The 20,891-nt window shown below is 50.9% G+C and overlaps 1 pseudogene; it reads left to right on the top strand.

Annotated features, from left to right (window-relative positions):
* The first annotated feature begins 48 nt into the window (after positions 1-48).
* On the top strand, positions 49-20,354 carry LOC146796513 (UDP-glucuronosyltransferase 2C1 pseudogene; annotated as a pseudogene).
* The last annotated feature ends 537 nt before the right edge of the window (positions 20,355-20,891 follow it).

Here is a 20,891-nt window from a genome sequence, read left to right as displayed (position 1 = left end):
TCCGCATCTCCTAATTGCAATCAATGAGTTCTTAAATATCCCGGAAGCATGGCTATTCCCAACAGTTCAGCAGAGGTTGTCATTCCAGATGTGAAGAAATCTCCAATTAGGGTATACTGTTTACTGTAATATCAGACACTGGCCTATCATTCAAGGAAAAGTACTTTGAGGAATTTGCAGAGTCTCACAGTTTCTACCCTATGAAGATCCCTCTGCTGTAGCCGAAGACTAATGGTAGTGGGGAGTAGTTCGTACTCACCTTCAAGAATTTCATACAGGTAGCAAAGCCCACCAATGCTCCCAGCTGGGAAATACTGTGTCTAACAAGTGACCCCATTGTGATATCCTGGATAGCACAAATAGCATCTCACCTTCTGAGCTTATCTTTGGCAGGAAGCTGAGGATCATGATGTCTTGTGTTGTATCTGGATGTAAGACTTTAGGACAGCACCAGTGAGAAGTACATAAAAAGTTACACAGATTGGGAGGACACAAGTGAGAGTCTGCCAAACGGACCAGATACTGGTTTGTTCAAAATGTGCCGACAAAGATAATCCGACTAGCAATCCCGCTTGTCTGAAGGCATCTATGATCACGGAGCCGATGGAAAGACATGCTGGTTACCCAAAACTCCTCCACAATCTCAATGAAGACTCCGTTGACTGTCACCAGACAGATTTCACAGGCTCCTGAAGAAGAGCCCAATCTCTAATATCAAACCCTCTGCCTTGTCTTCCTCCAGATTTTGACGCCCTACCCTCTCACCATCACTCAAATGTCAGACACCCTTCGAAAAGACAGATCACCATGATGGACTGAAATGTGTAAGTTTCTAAGTTGAAGTTAATCATAGTGCTGCAAAACACGCATCTTGCTCCCAGTGCTCACATCCCAAAGCTTGGCACGTTCATCTTGCAGTCACAAAAAGAGGAAGCTTGATGCAGGGCCAAGACTCCTGAGCCTGCGAGAGAGCACTGGAATGAGAAGAGTTCAGGCTGACAATACACAGGGCCACTCGGAGCTTAATTTCAGCCGGTAGCTGCCGGTGCTCGGCACTGGCACTTGATTGTCAACACCAGCGCTCGTGACAGTCTGCCACAAGGTGCAGTCTGGCTAATTTAGAGATGCCCACAACAACAGTCAATTATTAATTCATATACATTACAAATGACTATTACCTGCCACCTAAGCCATTCTTATAGCTTTGGGGGACTGGAATAGTCCGATTTGTCACACTTGTAGGAGGGTGATGGTTAGTACTTGTGTAGTTACTATCATTGGCAGCATGATAGGGCCAGTGTACGGTGCAAGCTGCAGTGGCCTCCTGACGCGAGCCCGGGTACTTTATTGTTTACAAATTAGGCACGGGTCCACTGGCAAAAGAACATCATTCTGTGAAAGTTGCGTTTTCCAAGTTTTTAATGTATTTACTGCACTTTCCACATAATCCACTCTCTCCTGCTTATTTTGCAGAGTTCACTAAAAAAAGTGTTTCTAGCTTAAGCGGAATTTTTAAAAATAAAAAATGTGCCACACTTCCTACTGTGAAGGGGCAGACACTTTTCAATTGCTGATTGCAGTGTTCAATTACTAAACTAAGAGTAAGGAGGTGAAACATTTCTCCAGGCGCCCTTAACGTCTCCATTTCATCGTCTGGAAGGGTTTGTTCTGCAGCTTGAACAAACCCTGACCCATTAAAATCTAATTCAGAGAGAAAATAATGATTGCTTCTTTGTCATGAGCATATTTCACTTTGCTATTAGTATTCATTATTGGAACAGATTCATGTTAATCCCCACCCACTGTTCATAAAACAGCAGTTATATAAATAGGATTAAAAAATCTCCAAATTGTGTTTCTCACTGTAAGGGTCTCAGCCTTGAATATAATCCGTAGAAATCTAGGAAAACATTTACACTAAAGCTATTTAAAGTATAATATTGTTCTGAAAGGCTGTTTCTTAGAGGACAGCAGAGTTTCCAGAGACAAAGGGTAAACAGAGTTGAAAACCAGGTCGGTAGTATAACCTGGATACATAAAAGATCCCTGGCCCTTTTAAGTATATGACCTATGCTCACATGACCTGGTTTCCGCTCAGTGCAAAACTTTGTTTTACATGTGCTTTTTTTTTACCTTAGTTTGAAGCGATATTGCAAATAAAACGTTATTCACGTGATGGAAAGCAAACTCATTATTTGCTGGTGGATAACATAGTCATTAGGGTCTGCGTTATTCTTTTATTTCTTTCAACAGGCGGCTTGGGATACTTTGTGTATAAATGTGTAAAAAAGATAAAATAGCATGGCAAATCCGGCACAAGATTTGCTGCATAACTTTCATTTTCTTGCTATAAAGGTTTGTCAACCAGAAAACATAATTTAGTCCTCCATTGCGCCTTTAATTTTAGCGACCCCAAGAAAATACATATATTTACTCAGGATCTCTATTATCTCATGCTTCAAAGCCTAGAAAAAAACATCAGCCTGCTAGCTGAAGCTGCCAAGTTTTAGCTGTAACCCCTCTATGCAAGGCTCTTTAGTTCCCCATCTCTATGCACAAGGCGCTTACTCATTTAAGATTTTTTTTTACTTTGAATTGTGGGACTTGTAGTCCTTCTTGGACTCATGCAGAGTATGTGCTGTCTCTTGAGACATGCTGTATCTACTGCATGGGCTTTCCACACGCCCATTTGTTTCCATTCGTTCCTTCAGGTGCTTTTCAACATTCCTTTGATTTTGTTTGTGAATAGTTTACATTTGTTCCTCCTTTTGCTTTCTTGGTCATGGCCTGAAGATTGGCCCAACATCAGCACAGCACCATCTCAGCATCAGTGCACCAGCTCCGTATCAGTGCACCACCACCAGCACAGCCCCACCTCAGCACAGCTTCACCTCAGCAGAAACTCAGCATCAGCGCAGCACCACTTCAGCATCATCGCAACCTCACCTCAGCAATGCCCCAACTCAGCATCACTCAGCACCAACTGAGCACTAGCGCACCACCGCTGCATGACTCAGCACCACCATAGCATCACTAAGCCCCATCACAGCATCACTCAGCACAGACCAGAATCTTTGCATCATGACTCAAATCCACCACAGCACCATCTCAGCATTAGTGCACTGTGAGAAGTTGGCCTGGCATATGCTGGTCACTAGTTAAAGTGGCCACCTTGCACCAGTCCAATTCGACTGTTATGGTAGATAGGTTTAAGACAACCTTTTAAAGAAAGCTATCCTAGTGGTAGCTGTGGAGAGCAGCCTTCAGGGTAAGTCTTAGAGGAATGTAAAGCAGCTTGTTTTACCTTATAATCTCTTGAATTACCAAATGAAAGGACATCACACAGGTATATATATCAAATATATATGTATTTATTTCTAGACACACTCTACTAATCTCTTTATGAGATTAGAAGCCGTGAACACATTCAAATATCAATGTTTCACAATAAGTTAAGCCTAAATATGGCTGGGGCCCTAGGGGCGTACCAGACCATATACTAAAAAAGAGGTTTAGGAAAGTCGACTTGCAGAATGACAAGGCCTAGGGCCTGTAGAATCGCTGGGGCTTCACTGCTGCAGTTCAAGCAGGTAAGTAACAGACCCACGGGAGACGCATGCAGTGTGTGAACACAGCCACGGGTTCCCTATTGATTATAAAGGCGCAAGTCGCGGTTTGATTTTTAAAGTTTTAGGGTACTTCGAGGAAGTCTACAAGCAAGCCATTTACAAGGTAAGTAGTTTGAGGGCCAACACACACTAGGGCACCGGAGTGCACGAATTGCCTCACCCAGGGAAGCCGGGTGCATAGGTGTCTTTTGGTGTTGCGTCGCGTCGCTGTTTTCTATGGAGACCAAAGAAGACTTCCTGCTTGCGGCGACTGAAGAAGTGTCCGGTGGAATCCAAGGCTGGATTCGAGATGCAGATGACCTGAAAATTGAAGGGACAGTGTTCACAGTCACTTGCCAGTGACCCGGGGCCAGGATGATGGATGCCCACGGATGTTGGGTGATTTCAGGTGATCAAGGGTGTTTTCACTCTTCGCTCACAAGGTCCAGGAAGGATCGACGATGACCAGCAGCTGGATTCGGAGTGGCCCACGACGTCTGCAGCTGACTGCGGTGTCTGCAACCAGATTGGAGCCAACAAGCCTTGGCAACAGCAAGTCTTGTGTACAGTGAAGAAAGTCGATGGTGCAGACCAGCAAGGTCTGAGGGACTCACCCAGGGAGGGTGAGTGAGGGCAGGCCTGGAGCAGCCAGGGGAGCCCTTTGAGTCGATAAGAAAGTCTTCGGGGGACCCACAAGTCAATGGGCAAGGGATCGCGAAGACGCCTCTTGAGGAAATGCTTCACAGGAGCCCACGGTCACTCGGGACGGGGTTGGCCTCTGATTTTCGCTACAAAACCCGCTGGAGGCTTGGGCCACAAATGGTCCAATGCACAAGTTCGTAGAACGTCGTGAAGGGGTTTCACTCGACAATAGTGCACGGTACCCGGGTATTGCTGTTCCTCGTCACTCGTGGGGTCCACTCGCCTCAGCTCTGCTGGGGACTCACAATGGCCGTCGAGAAGTGAGGAAATCCACTTCCGGGGCTGCACGGACTTCGGACTCCGGCGGGAAAGTTTGCGACCGTTGATTAGAGTTTTTGGTGCCTGCCAAGCAGGGGAGTCACTCCTTGACTCCAAGGGAGATTCTTCTGTCTTCCAAAGGTAGTGGAACGTCGAAGGGCCAGGATTCTTCTTTGTAGAGCGTCGTCCAGGGTTATCTACTTTGCAGTGGCAAGGTTTGCTATCTTATACTGAAGATAGGGGAGGGACTAGCTCTAGGACCACTCCTGTGGGAGGGTCAGGGTAGGGGGTGGTTACACCCACTTCCCTTTGTCCAGTTTCGCTCCAGAGCAGGGACAGGTAGCCCCTGAACCGGTTTGAGCTGGCATATGCACAGAGGAGCCTACTGCTCCCCGTGCAGGACTTCAAAGCACTCTAGAAGTGCACCCACCCAGCCCCAATACGCTAAATCCTGCCTGGAAGGTAGTGACACCTCCCTGTGACAGGATGCCTATTGTTGGGCCTCCTCCACTGCGAGTTTCAGTCAGCAGCAGGAGGGCAGCCCAGTGTCTGTGCTGGTGGCATCCATTTTGTGATGCCAGGGCTCTTTCAGATTTCTACCGTGTTACCACAGTAGGTACATGTCGTCCCCTCTAGAAGGGTGGGATCATACTCCCACACGGTAAGATTCCAAGTTGTTTGACACCAAACACGACATGTTTTGATGCAGTCATTCCAAAGTTAGCATTAACCGGGAGGTTATAATGCACTTAAGAGTCTATGGTTTAACCGCATCAACAAACAGCCACAAGGAATAGACCCTGCCAGCTGTAGAGGGGCCCTGCTCAGGCAGAGGCACCCCCTCACATTGAAAACCAAGCATCCTGCCCTCAGGATTGATAGGGCCTCCCATAGGGGTGGCTGATAGGTTTATATGTGTGTGTATGGTGAGATATAGAAACCTATACTTCAGTGAGGAGTGCTAACACTACCTCACCCAGGCTGCAGTAGCAGGCCTGTGGTGTCAGATTTAGTCTGCTTCCCAGGGGTGGCATAATACATGCTTCAGCCCCTGGTAGGCCTGTGAAGTACCTATGCCCTTGGTACCTAGGGTACCATATACTAGGGGCTCATAGGGTACCACAGTATCCAATCACTAGTGCATCTAGTATGCACTCAAAGTTGTTTACAGAGAACAGAGAGACTGGGGCCCTGATTAGCAGGGACCCAGCCTGACTATAGCCAGAAACCAGTGTATACATCAGAAAAAAAGTGGGGGCAACATAAGTGCAGATCCTACTCTCCTACATGCACCACCTCCGTATCAGTGCACCACCACCACCACCGCAGCCCCACCTCAGCACCAGTACAGCCCCACCTCAGCAGAAACTCAGCACCAACACAGCACCACTTCAGATTCAATGCAGCACCACTTCAGCATCAGCGCAACATCACCTCAGCAAAGCCCCAACTCAGCATCACCCAGCACCACCTGAGCACCAGCGCACCACCACCACAGCATGACTCAGCACAACCATAGCATCACTAAGCCCCATCTCAGCACCTGACCAGAATCTTTTCAGCATGACTCAACACCACCATAGCACCATCTCAGCATCGCTGCAGCACCTCCGTATCAGTGCACCACCACCACCGCAGCTCCACCTCCGCACCAGCACAGCCCCACCTCAGCAGAAAGTCAGCACCAACACAGCACTACTTCAGATTCAGCGCAGCACCACTTCAGCATCAGCGCAACATCACCTCAGCAAAGCCCTAGCTCAACATCACTCCGCACCACCTGAGCACCAGTGCACCACCACCACCGCTGCATGACTCAGCACCACCATGGCATCACTAAGCCCCATCACAGCATCACTCAGCACCAGACCAGAATCCTTTCAGTATGACTCAACACCACCACAGCACCACCTCAGCATTAGCTCAGCACCACCTCCGCATCAGTGCACCACCACCAACGCAGCATAAACTCAGCACCACCACAGCATCAGTGCAGCACCACCACATCACCAGTGCAGCACCACCTCTGCAGCAACTCAGCACTACTTCAGAATAAGAGTAGCACCACCTCAGCACCAATGCAGCATCACCTCAGCACCAACGCAGCACCAACTCAGAATCACTCAGTACCATCTAAGCATCACTCAGCATCACCTGAGCACCAGCGCACCACCACAGCATGACTCAGCACCACCATAGCATCACTAAGCCCTATCACATCACTCAGCACCAGACAAGAATCCTTTCAGCACGACTCAAAACCACCACAGTACCATCTCAGCATCAGTGCACCACCTCCGTATCAGTGCACCACCTCCACTGCAGCCCCACCTCAGAACCAGCACAACCCCACCTCAGCAGAAACTCAGCACCACTTCAGATTCAGTGCAGCACCACATCAGCATCAGCGCAACATCACCTCAGCAAAGTCCCAACTCAACATCACTCAGCACCACCTGAGCACCAGCGCACTACCACAGCATGACACAGCACCACCATACCATTACTAAGCCCCATCACAGAATCCTTTCATCATGACTCAAAACTACCACAGCACCATTTCAGTATCAGTGCACCACCACTGCAGCCCCACTTCAGCACCAGGACAGCACCACCCGAGCACCACCAAACCATCACTCAGCACCATCTTAGCATCAATCAGCACCACCTCAGTATCACTCATCACCACCTGAGCACCACCTCCGCACAAGTACACTACCACTTCAGTATCACTCAACACCACCTCAGCACCAGTGCAGCACCACCTTAGCATCAGCGCAGCACCACCTTGGCATCAGCGCTGTACCTCCTCAGCATCAGTGCAGCACCACCTAAACAATAGCGCAGCACCACTTCAGCATCAGCACAGCACCACCTGAGCACCACCTCAGCATCAGCAGAGCACCATCTCAGCATCAGCACCACCTCCTCATCAGTGCACCACCACCAATGCAATACCAAAATTAGCATCAGCGCAGCAGCACCTCAGCACCAGTGCAGCACCATGTCAGCAGCTGTGCAGTACCACCTCAACATCAGCACATCACCATCTCAGCATCAGTAAAGTACCACTTCCGCATCAGTGCACCACCACCAGTGCAGCCCCACTTCAGCACCAGGGCATCCCCACCTCAGAAGCAACTCAGCACCAACGCAGCACCTCTTCAGCATCAGCACAGAACCACCTCAGCATCGGTGCAGCATCACCTCAGCACAGCACCAACTCAGCACCAGCGCACCCCCACCGTAGCATGACTCAGCACCACCATAGCATCACTAAGCCCCATCACAGCATCACGCAGCACCAGACCAGAATCCTTTCAGCATGACTGAACACCACCACAGCACCACCTCGACATTAGCACTGCTCCACCTCCGCATCAGTGCACCAACGCAGCACCAACGCAGCACCACCACAGCATCAGCGCAGCAGCACCACCACAACCCCTCAGTAGCAAGTCAGCACAGACGCAGCACCACTTAAGCATCAGCACATCACCACCTAAGCATTGGTGCAGCATCATCTTAGCACAGCACCAACTCAGCATCACTCAGCACTGCCTGAGTACCAGCTTTAGCACCACCACCTCAGCATGACTCAACACCACCACAGTGCCATCAACAGCATCACTCTGAGCCACCATAGCATCACTCAGCCCCACCTCAGCATCTCCTCAGCATCACTCAACACCAACGCAGTCCCACCTCAGCATCAATTCAACACCACTTTAGCATCAGTGCGGCACCACCTCAGCATTGGCGCAGCATTACCACAGCACAGCACCAACTCAGCATCACTCAGCACCACCTGAGCACCAGCTCAGCACCACCACCTCAGCATGATTCAGCACCACCACAGCTCCGCCACAGCACTACCATAGCACCACAACATCACATAGCACCACCTCAGCATCTCCTCGGCATCATTCAACACTACAACAGTGCCACCTCAGCATCAGCCCTGAATGAGAACACCACCACCAACGCAGCACCAGGTCAGCACCAGCGCAAACTCCCCACAACAGCATCAGTGCAGCACCACCTCAGCAGCAACTCAGCACCAACGAAACATCTTTTCAACATTAGCGCAGCACCACCTCAGCACTAGTGCAGCAACGCCTGAGCACCAGCACAACACCACCTGAGCACCACCAAAGCATCACTCAGCACCACCTGACTATCTCTCAGCACCACCTTAGCATGACTCAGCACCACCTGAGCACCACCTCTGCACAAGCAGACCACCACCTCATCACCACCTCAGTATCACTCAGCACCACCTGAGCAGCAGTGCATCACCACCTCAGCACCAGTGCAGCACCACCACAGCATCAGCACAACACCACCTCCTCATCAGTGCACCACGCCCAGTGCAGTACTAACAGCATCAGAGCAGAACCACCTCAACACCAGGGCAGCACCACCTCAACATCAGCACAGCACCATCTCAGCATCAGCACAGCACCTTCTCTGCATCAGTGCACCACCACCAGCTCAGCACCAGTGCAGCTCCACCCCAGCACAATCCCAACTCAGCAGCAATTCATCACCAGCGCAGCACCACTTTAGCACCACCTGAGCATCAGCGCAGCATCCCATCAGCACAGCGCCAACTCAGCATCACTAGGCACAATCTGAACACCAGCTCATCACCAGCTGAGCACCAGTGCAGTACCACAACTTCAGCATGACTCAGCACCACCTGAGCACCACCTCAGCATCACTCAGCACCACTTCAGTATCACATAGCATTACCTGGGCACCACCACAGCACCACCTCAGCATCAGCTCCTCATCAGTGCACCACCACCAGTGCAAAACAAACTCAGCATTAGCGCAGCACCACATGAGCACCAGTGCAGCACAACCTTAGCAGCAGCACAGCAGCACCTCAACATCAGCACAGCACCGTCTCAGAATCAGCACAGCAACACCTCCGCAGCAGTGCACCACCACCACACAGCCCCACCTCAGCACCAGTGCAGCCCTACTTCAGCACCAGTGCAGCTCCACCTTAGCAGCAATTCAGCACCAACGCAGCACCACATGAGCATCAGTGCAGCTCCACCACCTCAGCATGACTCAGCATCACAGCGTCACTCAGCACCACTTCAGCATCACGAGTATCATTCAGTATATTTTTTCCCAATCTCTACCATCCTGCTGTTACTCCTCCCTCCCTCCCCCAAAAAAGGCTATAACAAACAAGCATTGGAACAGGCAGGAAGAAGTTGCCAGTGCTGCAAGGACAAAAAAACTAAGGGACATTTTTTATGTACATTTTTTTTTATAGGGTCGTTCAGTCGTACATAAGGTCTTCTTGGTTACATATAATGCTTATACCACTTTTTTACTATAACTGGCACAACAACATAGTTTAAAGACATTGGCAACCCCAATAGTTCTGGCTAAACACTTATAAGGTCCCAAAGGCGAGACCTAGACTATGCCAATGCGTGTTTCTAATGGGACAAATGTGACTACAAGTCCCAAAATGCAAAGTGAAACCATGGACTGGCTGAGGACTCAGGGTTGTGTATAAAATATATTTAATGCTCTGCTGTTCACGCGCATGCACTCAAAATGAAGGTACCTCTCAAAAAGATGGCTTCATGCCCTAGCCTTCTCCGTGGAAGCCGAACGTCAGCCATCTTTGTGAAGGGCAAGGCCACTGAGGGGCGGGAAGATAGATCATCCCAGGTTTTGTAGTCCTTCCGTTCCGTTCCCAGCAGGGCTGCAGCGGTAATCAGATGCAGCGTGTAGTCCAGTTGACATTGCATTTGTATGTAATTGGAGACCATGAAGTTTACGCTGATTTTTTTAAATATCGTATATGGCAAACAATTGATTAAACAGTGCGCTGACTCCAGGAAGAGCTTCACCAACTTCCGTTTCGGTGGTGCACTGCCCCATATATTGATTTACTGGCTGGGTATGCCTTCCTGGTAAACAAATGAATAGAATTCGCACTTGGCACACCTTCAACACTGATGCGGGCGGAGCCGCGAGCTGAGCGTGTAGCTGAGATCAGTTCACAGCAAAATATGTTGTCCAGTTCGTAGGAGCTTGGACAGAGCGGAGGGATCGGCAGCTGGTGAAACATGGTGAAAACCTGCAACATCCGTAGCCTCTGCCGCTGACCGCGGCCCCCGCAGGGGGCCACTCGGCGGTCGGCGCCTTAGTGGCCCCGGGGCCCCGGTCACCCCTCCCCACTCCCTCCTTCGGGGGGGGGGCGGGGGGCAGGGACTCGTACTGGTGCCCCCCTTCGTGTCAGGGCCGGAAGTGACGCGCAATGCGCGTCACTTCCGGGCCCAGGTGTGAGGGGGAGGCTATTTAGCCTTCCCCCACCCTCACTGGCGACCTCTTTGTCGCCCACCTCGCCTTTTCCTTACCTCGTATCGGTCCGTCGTCCGCGCCGTCTACGTGCTCCTCCGGCTCCCACGGCACCTGAACTTCGTCTTTAGCACGCTTGGTTCTGGTAAGTCTTGCAGCACCCACTCCGCCCCGGCCCTGTCTCTGGGCAGTACCAGGTCGACGGGGCCCTGTGGCGAGGATCGCCACGGGCGGAGGGGAGGCAAGATGGGGGCTTGGGGGTTTTGGGGAGGTGGGGTTTCTTTGGGCCTAAGAGCGCGCGGTTGGTTTTCGCCGTCGGTGGATGCACTCGCGTTCGGCCTGGGAGACCAGGTTTCGAACATCGGCGCAGGCGGGAAAAAACAATTATTAAATTGAATTGGCTGAAGTAGGTCAATAGGGAGAGCGTTGGCCTAACGAACTTAAGTCCCTTGTTCGATCCCCGGTTTCGGACCAACTTGAAAAACAAAATGCATATTTATCAATGTTCATTTTGCATAATGGGTGTGGGGCGAGTAGAATGCTGCGGTCCAGCGCTCCACATGGCGCATTCTTATTAACTGTGTCGGGGGCGAGGTCGCAAGTGTGCGGGCTCAATTGCCGGGTTTGTCGTAGCGAAAGTGGGCGGTTGCGATGCGTTTGAGGTTATCCGCTCTGCCTCTTTCACAAAAGCACCTTTTGCAGCGTCATATCGGACACAGCGCGTAGACGCACTGCGATCACGGTACAAGGCCACTGTCTTAACATTTGCCCCAAGTGCCCTGGAATCAATTAATTGTGAATAACGTCGGGGAGTATTGTCGGCCTTGGTTTTCAATCGCAATGTACACGCGGTGCCTATGTAAAGCGCTCCAATGCCTCGATGTGGGGGGGGGGGGGGAGCATGGTGCTCAAGATGTGGGACATTCAAGAGGGTAAGTGGCTACTGAGCTCCCCGTGCCGGGCGTAATACTAATACGGGCTCATGTAAACACGCCCGAGGTCGGTTGCTTAATCTTTCTGTGCCCTGAAAGGGGTTTTAGAAGTAACTTTCAGCCGTGCAAACACTTTCCTGCGACATAAAACAACATGTCACAGGATGCAAGGTGTTAGCGGCTTAAAAAGAATGACGCGCATAGTGCATAGCGACGGCAACCGGCAGCTATGCCGCTGACCGCGGCCCCCGTAGGGGCCCACTCGGCGGGGTGAATCATGTGACGGGGTGAATCGTGTAGTTGGCCTACGGGCTCAGGCGGTCATTATAGAATGGGGGGACCCGGTTGCAAGCCTCGGCAATGGCGCTGTACAACCCAGTGATCCTGGGCAAATCACTTAATCTCCCTGTGCCGGATATAAAAGGAATGGTGTCCGCAACTGTGCTCCGCCTCGCTATGATACCCGATGTTCCTCCAAGCGCCTGAGCCCACCCCCACTCACTGCCTTATAAGATCTCATGTCAGGAGCCCGAAGAAATGTTTAAGCTTTCCCATCAATCGGATCAACTCTTTCATCCCATTTGCTAGACAACCCCGAGTTAAAAATAGACGCCCGCCTTCCTGCTATCCCGGTAGCCGCCTCATTAGCGGTAAGGCTTGGGAGCATATGTGCAAGCAGGGCTTGATCCCACATAATGAGATGAACGCGTCTCAGCATCGCCGGCACTGTTGTCTGCTCTCCAACAGAAAGAGACAGATTACCGGCGTCGGTAACAGATGGCGCACAGAACGGCACACTGTGGGATATCAGAAAGAACATTAGATCTTGTTATATTCAGTGAAGTAGTATTTACCGCCACTGCTATCCACCTGTCTGATACTTTTTCCCCGCAATGAAATGCACTCAATGGATTGTCAGGAAATGACGTCAGGCCAGAATATTCACTCATTTGGAGATAGTGCTTATCCATGTGTCCTCGCATGGGCTTTACTGGCTAGGGTTGTAGAGCTGGGTATGTAGCTTCTTCAAGGGTGCCCCGTGGAGAGGAGTTCAGCTTTACCGAAAGTTACGAATCGATAAAAGATGTAGTTAATAAATAGTGATTATTTGGCATATATCCTTTGTAAAGACCTAACTAAAACGTCAAAATGCAAACCTGGTAGCTAGAGGGCGTAGTGTTCAAACACTAGTACCATCAAACATATAAGGCGCTGAAAGGGCTGTGCAAAGGGGGTGACCAAGGATTGCCTGCATAGAAGGTGACATCGCTGTAATCTTTCTTGTCAACTCGGAACCCAATACACTTTAAATCTGCATCTGCACATGCATAATATTCAACTTTTTATGATGTGATGGTTGGACGCTAAGATGTACATTTTTGGGTCGTGGGTGAAATCAACAGTCTCTACTTTGTGATTTAATGCAGACTGTTGACGAGTCAGCCTGCAAAGGGACTAGTAGAAGTAGTAGTTATAGTTTATTCGATCATTTTTTGACCATTCCCATAAAAAGCAAATGAATCAGGGTGGTCCGCATGGGGGCCATACCCATCCTTTTATGCCCATCTGCATTCGTGGTGCGCCCCATCCTCGGTGATTTCGGCCAGTATGACACCCCCTGCTCCGGAATGGGCGGTGCTAGTGCCCGGCGCTTTAGGGTTTTCGCGCACAGTACAGGTTTGAAGGAATTTCGGTATTCCACGCGGCTGGGGCGAGCGGGGGCAAGGGGTAGGCGTTGTAACCTGTGAGTTGGCTGTTGGTTTAGGGTAACCAGTTCCGGCCCGCGGGGTTGCGTCCGCATTCGGCCATTACTATACCCCCCGCACCTCACTGGATAATCGGGTGCGGTGCTCGTGTTATCTGGTACACTCGATCACGTAATATTGTATTTTGAATTAAGCGCCCAGTGCCTGGATGTGTAACGTAAATAGGGCACTCATGTAAAGCGCTCCAATACCTTCAGGTCGATCTCGCGCTATATAAATATGCAACATGTAATTGCGGGCTGCCTATATAGGCAGATCCATGATACCAGTGCATGCATTGCTCGCAAGATTTTGCTCCATATACTCGAGCACATAGGAGACTAGCGTGGGTTCACGGCCCCAAAACACCAGCACTGCACGGCTGGGAGCTGCCTGGGTCCCCGCTGATCGCGGGAGGTGCAACACATGTGGCGCTCCCTGGTTAAGGTTATCGCCCCCCCTCCCGTCGGCTACGCTGCCGTTGAGGGTGGGGGGGCATGCAGTGGGCTGCGTGCGGCAGGCACAATGGACCTGGCACGGGGATCGTTTAGTATGATACGAATCTTGTAAGCTCCCCGTGCTTGAATGTGTAATGTAAATAGGGTGCTCAGGTAAGGCGCTCCAACACCTTCAGCTTGCGCTATATAATTATGCAACATGTATTGCTGGCTTCCTATAAGGCAGATAAATAATACAAGTGCATGCAATTTTCACATACGCGATTACTGGCATTAATAAACCCCCCCGCACCTCAATGGAGAATCTGGTGCGGGACTCGCGCGGTTCGGTCGGGGAGCGGGTAATATGGTATGAATGTCGTAAACACCCCCTGCCTGAAGAGGTAATATAAATACGGTGCTCATGTTAAAGTGCTCCAATGCCTTCCGGTCAAGTTCGCGCGATATAACTATTCATCATGTAATTGCAGGCTTCCTATAAGGCGGACACATGATACCAAGACATGCACTGTCCACATCACGCGATTACGGGTATTACTAATCCCCCCCGCTCCTCAAGGGTTAATCTGGTGCGGTGCTCGTGTGGCCGGGCACGGCGATCGTGTTATATGGTACGAATCCCCTATTCTCCCCGTGCCGGCTTGTGTAAGTACGGTGCTCATATACAGCGCTTCAATACCTTTGGCGTCGAGTTTGCGCGACACAAATATGCAACATGTATGTGCTGGCTTCCTATAAGGCAGATACTTGATACAGGTGCAGGCATTGTTCACAAAATTTGCACCAATACCTTCCGGTCGAGCGCGCGCTAGATAAATAGGCAACAGGTGGTGGCTGGCTTCCTATGATGCAGACACATGATACAGGTACATGTATTACTCACAAGAAGTTGCTCGTGCCCACATTCGCGCGCATTAGGCGATCCCGGGCATTACGACTCCTCCTGCACCTGAACGGGTTATTTGGTCGGTGCTTGTGTCCGGCGCTCTAATTATTTGGTGCGCAGTACGGTTTGAGCTAATCACTAATCGACCGTGCCCGAATAAGGTATGTAAATACGGGGCTCATGTTCTGCACTCCCAACACCTTCGGGCGGGTCACGCGGTGACTCTGGCCAGATAATTATTATCCACGTGCCTGATGATGTATGTATATACGGTGCTCATGAACGGCGCGCCATTACCTTCGGGTCGAGTTCGCGCGACATATAAGGGCTAATTACAGTAAGGGTCGCGCAGTCCGATCCTGACCACACGTGACCACGTGTCGCTCGTCTCCAACCTTTTGCTGAAAGGGGGCTTGGGTCGCTTGTCATTGTTGTTGTCTCGTTACCCACCCCCATTGCTTACGGCCTCGCCCTCCCAGGTGCATCAGTCCTTGGGCAGGGCGGACCAGTGTGGGGATAGTCCTAACGTAGAACTGTCATTGCCATGTTAGTAACAGTTAAACACGGGTCGCTGCCGACAGTCTAAAAGAGGTATGCTTAAGCCCGCAACTTGGCCCCGCCAACATGCTTATGTGGGCCGCCTTCAACGGTCACTGATATGGGGAACTCACACATATCTAACTGTAACCTAGACACCCGGGTGGGTGCCTAGTCGGGCAGGGCAACGCAACCGAGATAGAATGGTAGTTATTATCTAATGCTAAAGGAAGTCTGGATTGAGCCACTAGATGGGTTAGATATGGGTGCAGCTCAGCGCCCCAATCGCATTGAATTCGGGGACGCACTGACATAGCGGCAAAAGAATAAGTGGTCACCACATAGCGCATCACTAGGGCCTAAATCACGGCACAAGGTTACCGGCGTGATTGTCCAAGTGGTTGCGGGTGCGCCGCTCGCGAGCGGATTGCAACCCGTGGTTTACCTCTGTCTCAAATCGACCGATAGTTCATGGTTAAGCCGATTGGCCTGCAGAACACTGAGCTGGGCACCATAACCAAGAGTTAGGCCTGCAGGAGGAGTAGCTGAAGGAACCATATAGGAATAGGTCCAGATGTACTTTGGGGGGCATTCCCCTGCAACCAAAGACAGATTTCGGGTTGCTTCAATGAAGACCGTCCACCCGGCTGGTGGGTGGTATGGTTGTTATATAGCAAGTGTGCGGTCGTTCAAAGTTTGGTAAAGACCACGTAGAGCCCCAGGGCATCAGGGCATTATTGACCGTGCAGCATTCGCTACGTTCAGAATAGGGCCGGTATTTGCACCAAAGTTTCCGGTTGGTTCCCACAGACTTGTCTGCTCCCAAGGTTATCCTCTAGGGGTAGAACTTGAGACTAAGGGGGCATTGCCTGCTTCGTCGGCACAAATAAGCGATAGCTACGCCGGGATGGAGTTACCATGCAGGTCCTGCCACCACTGGGTCCCCCCCAGGTGATGGGATCAAGTTAGGTGGGACCGCGAAGTCTACGGTTCTTGGGAAACTTCCTGCAGTAGGGCATTTAGCAACAGATAAGGTACCAGCGTGTGAGTATCAGATATCTGCTTTCCAGCAGCACCGTGCCCTGGGAGCACACGCGTTGCCCTAACTCTGTGGCCCTCCCACAAGGGAGCCGGGTAGCAAAACAAGTGAATAGGCTCCTTAGGCGGGCCTCTGACCTTCAGCTGGGTGTAATCACCATCAATTGGAGAGAGGCCCAGGTAAAAATGGGCTTTCCGTAATGCTTGGAGGACCATTGCGGTTGGTGGCACTCCCCACCGGAATCACTGGTCGCGTACGGCAGCTGCAGGAGACTGGGATCCTGGTTTACGGACACTTTTACCGCGCTATGGGTGCTGCTGTCCCAATATCTGGGGTGTCAGCGGGGCAAACACAAGGGGACATTATGACAGCGCGCAACGCTTAAGCCAAACAGATTCCCGAAGCTGGTATGCCTAAGGGATCATCACTGAGGGATCCGTAGGGGCATAATTCCTATAAGGTATAAGGGATGGTGGGCAGGGGCAAGAGTCGCCCCTTGCCCATGGTCACGCGCTGGCAGTGAGGTGCACTCCCGTGCCCCAGGTTAACTATCTGAGGGGACTGTACAAATGTTAAGTAACCCTTCTCGTCATAATAGTCAAAGCGGGCAGGCCCAGGATTGTGAATAGGTGTAACCTTCCCGCTGGGGGGCGAATAGTTATCGCACATCTTCACAGGCCCCTCTATTTCAACAGACCCTATCCGATTGGGATAGCGTCTAGGGATTGGGGACATAGATGGGGCCATCTACAACTCCAGGAGCTATAGCTCACTGGTATGTCTTGGGCCTGTGGTTATAAGGGATCTCACAGGGTTTGAGTCCCGCGAGCACTGTCAAACTGTCATGAGGTGGCAGAATGTCAAACCCTTCTGTCTGCAGGGATGGTTCCCTTCCAGCTAGTTGCAGGAAGCCCTAGATAGGAGAGGTGCAGGTAAGACTATAGCGGGTTGGTGGGGGGCCCTGGCTGCGACGGTTAGCCGCCTCCAGGGCTGTGGCGGAGTTACAGGGCGATCTGGAAGCAGGCCGGTACAAAGGGTACCTCTGCGCGGCACCACGTGGTGCCTGAGCCAAAACGAGGAGCCTCCAGAGAGGTCCCGGAAGCCGGTCGGCGCCCCGCTAGGCCTGCGGGCGGTTGTGGGCCTGAACAACCGGGGGCTTGCTATGCGACGCTCCGCCCCGAGAGGGGGGGTGTGAGTAGAATTTCAACGGCACGTGATCGTAAAAAAGAATCACTTGGGGGGCAGCACTTGCGGGTCGTTCCCGTGCTGCCCGGCTCATTAGGCGGGCAGGTGAAGTAGATGGCCGCCTGCCCTTGGATCGCCCGTAAGATAACCCACCTATTACATATCCTGGAATTATGTAATAAAACCTGCAGCATTTGTTACCCACTTACAACTGTTTCTTGTGTTTTCTTTGGGTAACCTAATTTGGGGGAGGGGGGAAAGCGGGGTGCCCCTGGGGGTACTATGCCGCTGACCGCGGCCCCCGCAGGGGGCCACTCGGCGGTCGGCGCCTTAGTGGCCCCGGGACCCCGGTCACCCCTCCCCACTCCCTCCTTCGGGGGGGCGGGGGGCAGGGACTCGTACTGGTGCCCCCCTTCGTGTCAGGGCCGGAAGTGACGCGCAATGCGCGTCACTTCCGGGCCCAGGTGTGAGGGGGAGGCTATTTAGCCTTCCCCCACCCTCACTGGCGACCTCTTTGTCGCCCACCTCGCCTTTTTCCCTCCCTACCGCTTACCCGGCGTAGGCGTCGTGGGGTGGGGTTTTTGCTGAGCGTTGTAATGTTTTCCTTTTCGTTGCAGGCGGAGTTACAGGGCGATCTGGAAGCAGGCCGGTACAAAGGGTACCTCTGCGCGGCACCACGTGGTGCCTGAGCCAAAACGAGGAGCCTCCAGAGAGGTCCCGGAAGCCGGTCGGCGCCCCGCTAGGCCTGCGGGCGGTTGTGGGCCTGAACAACCGGGGGCTTGCTATGCGACGCTCCGCCCCGAGAGGGGGGGTGTGAGTAGAATTTCAACGGCACGTGATCGTAAAAAAGAATCACTTGGGGGGCAGCACTTGCGGGTCGTTCCCGTGCTGCCAGGCTCATCAGGCGGGCAGGTGAAGTAGATGGCCGCCTGCCCTTGGATCGCCCGTAAGATAACCCACCTATTACATATCCTGGAATTATGTAATAAAACCTGCAGCATTTGTTACCCACTTACAACTGTTTCTTGTGTTTTCTTTGGGTAACCTAATTTGGGGGAGGGGGGAAGGCGGGGTGCCCCTGGGGGTACTATACTCTGTGGTTTCTTGTGCACAGTTGCTTGCTCTGGTTAATGGCGCTGGGGCAGCTAAGATCCTGGTGGTCCCAGGGGAGGGCAGCCATTGGCTAAACATAAAAATTCTCATGATGGAGCTACTGGGACGAGGGCACGAGCTCACAGTGGTGAAAGCCTCCAATGCCATCCTCATAGAAGATGAGTCTGACGATTTTATCATAGAAACAATTCAAATGCCACCGAACACCATGACCAAAGAGGAGTTTGAAAAGTATTGCCTTGACTGGATGTTTAGAATGGCCTTCTCCAAAGACAGGTCATCACTTTCCATTGCTTGGGAAACACTTGGCATCATTCGGCATACTACTGAGAGCCACGCAGCGGTTATTGCAGCCATGTTTGAAAACAAGGAGCTGATGGAGCGCCTTCAGAATGCGCACTTTGAGCTTGTCCTGGCTGATCCGTATTATCAAGGTGGCGTTATGCTGGCACATCATCTTGAGATTCCAGTTGTATTTTTTGGACGGTGGCTGCAACTTGAAGACATCCACTTCGCTACTGCTCCATCGCCGCTCTCATATGTGCCGGTGCTGCTTAATTCTAGGTGGACAGATAGAATGAGTTTTATTGAAAGGTGTAAAAACGTTTTGCTCTACAGCTTGAATGAAATTCTGAAAAAGTTCATTGTTTACCCAACGTATGATGAACTTTGTCGGCGGTATCTGAAAACAGACAGCGGACTTTATCACCTCATTAAAAAGGCTGATATTTTCCTGATGAAGGTGGATTTTGTCTTTGAGTTCCCCAGGCCGATCATGCCCAATGCCGTCTACATTGGAGGCTTTCAGAACCGACCTCCGAAGGCTCTTCCTGCAGAGATCCAAGAGTTCATGGACGGTTCTGGTGATGCGGGAGTGGTGGTCTTCTCATTGGGATCCTTTTTAAAAACCTTACCATGGGAGTTATCCCAAGAGATTGCCGATGGCTTGGCCAGGCTTCCAGAACGTGTGATCTGGCGCTACACAGGAGAGACACCGCTCACACTGGGAAATAACACCAAGATTCTGAGCTGGCTGCCCCAGAATGACCTTCTCAGTCATCCAAAAACAAAGGCTTTCATCGCCCATGGAGGAGAGAATGGCGTTTACGAGGCCATCTACCATGGAGTGCCAGTGATCGGCTTTCCAGTCTTTGGTGACCAGTATGAAAATATCTTGCGGCTTAACAGTCGGGGAGCTGCCTTTTTGTTGAAGAACCTGCCAGACTTAACCGCTGAATACATTTACAATGCAGTAAGAACTGTTATTGATGACCCAAGCTATAGAGCCAACATGCAACGCCTGTCTGCTCTGCACAGAGATGTTCAGGTCCACCCAATGCAGACCGCCATCTTCTGGGTAGAGTACACCATCCGACACAAGGGCGCGTCCCATCTTCAGGCAGCCGGGAATGACCTGCCCTTCTATCAGTACTACCTGCTTGACGTCATAGGATTGCTGGGCGCTGTTCTACTTCTTTCCCTCTGGTTAGCTTGGAGAGTGTTAAAAGCTGTTGTGAAAAGAGTATGTTCAGGGAAAAGGAAGAAGAAATGTGACTAGAGAGAAGGGGTGACAAGAATACGAAATTATATATAAGGCTCCCAGTTTTCTGTATTTACTGATGTTTATAGATAAATACAGACATAAAACAAAATGTTTCCAATCTGTATTTATTTTTAAAAGCTTAAAAATTCTGAAAATTATGCTTTTTGTGAGTGACTCACCATGCTGTCTTTTGTGAATTCCAGGACAAAAGCTGAGCAGATAGACAGAATGGGGACTTAAAACACAGGTTGTGGGTTCCCTAAATATAGGCATATGTTAACATATATTTGTAGTATAATGCCGATATTTGCCTGTGGGTGTCATATTTTCCTAGATTTGGCTTATTAATTTGCTAAAAAGCGACAGTCATCAAAGTATGAGCACATGTTTATCAGTTAAATAAATGTCGAAATATACCGTTTTATGACTATTTATTCTCAAAGCACACCAATAAGATGGCCAAATAATAAATATGGATAAATACAGGTGGAAATGTAAAAAAAAAAAAAAACATAAATCCTGGTGCTCTAATTACTAACCTCTCTTGAAGTT

Source organism: Triturus cristatus, chromosome 10 (assembly GCF_964204655.1).
Source record: "Triturus cristatus chromosome 10, aTriCri1.1, whole genome shotgun sequence".
Classification (NCBI taxonomy): domain Eukaryota; kingdom Metazoa; phylum Chordata; class Amphibia; order Caudata; family Salamandridae; genus Triturus; species Triturus cristatus.
This window is presented reverse-complemented; position numbering and strand designations above follow the sequence as displayed.